The sequence below is a fragment of the Pteropus vampyrus genome, unplaced genomic scaffold (assembly GCF_000151845.1).
Source record: "Pteropus vampyrus isolate Shadow unplaced genomic scaffold, Pvam_2.0 Scaffold210, whole genome shotgun sequence".
NCBI lineage: Eukaryota > Metazoa > Chordata > Mammalia > Chiroptera > Pteropodidae > Pteropus > Pteropus vampyrus.
In genome coordinates, this window is record NW_011888991.1 from 1777739 (window position 1) to 1779944 (window position 2206).

General features: G+C 35.0%; 1 pseudogene; it reads left to right on the forward strand.

Moving 5' to 3' along the window:
* The first annotated feature begins 1875 nt into the window (after nucleotides 1–1875).
* On the forward strand, nucleotides 1876–1994 carry LOC111747106 (annotated as a pseudogene).
* Nucleotides 1995–2206: the final 212 nt, after the last annotated feature.

The following is a 2206-nucleotide window of genomic DNA, read 5'->3' on the forward strand; positions in this document are numbered from 1 at the left end:
TTCATTTTTTTAATAGCTGAATACTATTCCATTGTATATATGTACCATAGCTGCTTTATCCAGCCATCTATTGATGGGCACTTAGGTTGCTTCTGTATCTTGGCAATTATGAATAGCACTGCCATGAACATTAGTATTCATAGATTTTTACAAACTCGTGTTTTGATTTTCTTTAGATAAATACTTAGAAGTGCTCTAGTTTCATTCTTGTACATGTAAATATCCAATTTTCCCAGCACTATTTATTGAGAACAGATTCTTTTCTTCATTGAATATTCTTGGCTTCCTTGTCAAGTACTGACCATATATGCAACTATTACTGGGCCCTTAACTCTGTTCTGTTGGTTCGTGTCTGTTTTTATTCAAGTACCATGCTGTTTTGATTACTAGCTTTATAATATAGCTTGAAATCAGGAATCATTGTGCCTCCAGAAATGTTCTTTCTCAGGATTTCTTTGGCTGTCCAGGCCTTTTGTGGTACAATATAAATTTTATTTTATTTATTTTTTAAAATTTATTTTGTTGTGGTGACGTTGGTTAATGAAATTTGGTACGTTTCAGCTGTACATTTTAACAGTAAGGCATATATATATTTACACTGTGTATTCACCTCCCATAGTTAGATTTCTTTCTGTCACCACATATTTGACCCCTTTTACCCCATCTACCCCTCCCCTCCCCCCTCCTCCCTACCCTCTGGTAATCACTAGTCTATTGTCCATGTATCTCTGTCTTGTTCGTTTGTTGCCTTTAGGTTTATATCCCACATTTAAGTGATATCATGCGGTTTTCAACTTTTTCTATCTGGCTTATTTCGCTTAGCATGATTATCTCGAGGTCTATCCATTGTTGTCGCAAATGGCAGTATTTCATCTCTTCTTATGGCTGAGTAATACTCCATTGTATATATGTACCACACCTTCTTTATCCAATCATCATTGGGCACTTCGGTTGCTTCCATGTCCTGGCCACCATGAATAATGCTGCTATGAACATCATTGTGCACATATCTTTTAGGATATGAGTTTTTAAGTCTTTGCAATATAAATTTTAGAAGGGTTTTTTCAACTTCTGTAAAAAATTCCATTGGAATCTTGATAGGGATTGCATCAAATCTGTAAATAGCTGTGGGTAGCATGGACATTTAATAATATTAATTCTCACAATCCATGGGCATGGAATTATATTTTCATTTGTTTGTGTCTTCATCAGTTTCTTTCATCACTGTCTTGTAGTGTCAGGTGTAAATATCTTTCACCTTCTGGGTTAACTTTATATTCTTAAGTATTTTATTGTTTATGATGCTATCATAAATGGAAACATTTTTATTTTTCAGATAATTTGTTGTGAGTGTATAATAATAATGCTACTGATTTTTTTTGTCGGTTAAACTTGTATCCTGCAACTTGATTTACTGATTAGATCTAGCAGTTGGTGGTGGAGTCTTTAGTATTTACTATCTATAAAATTATGTCATCTGCAAATAGAGACAATTTTACTTTTTCCTTTCCAATTCTGAAGCCTTTTATTTTCTTTTCCTGCCTAATTGCTCTAGTTAGGACTTCAGCACTAAGTTGGATAGGAGTGGTGAGAGCTGTGAGGACACTTGTCTTATTCCTTACACAGAAGAAATGCTTTTAGCCTTTCACCACTATGATAAAGCTGTGGGCTTGTCTTATATGGCCTTTATTATGCTGAGGTATGTTCCTTTCATCTACTTTATCGAGTTTCTATCATGAATTTGTGTTGAATTTTGTCAAATTTTTTTTTTTTTTTTTTTTGGCATCTATGAAGATAGTCATATAAGTTTTCCTTTTATTGGAGTCTTAAGGATATAAAGGATTTTATCATTCACAATTCAAAAATGCCAATCCAGTCTATGGCCACGCCACCCCGAACAAGCCCAATCCCGTCTGATCTCGGAAGCTAAGCAGGGTCAGACCTGGTTAGTAATTGGATGAGAGACCACCCTTGAAGACCAGGTGCTATAGGCATAAAAAATAATAAGTAAGGGATTGTAAGTTGACAAGGTCCTTGCAATCTATGAGGTCAACCAAGGGTTGCCTCGCTTAAAAAAAATTTTTTTTTTTAAAGCCAATCCACACAATATTTTCAGGGATGCCAAGACTTACTGAATGAGAGTGCCCACACTTATCAATCTGCTTGTTTGGATTTGATAGGTAAGATTCAAAGAGCTTCAGCTTCT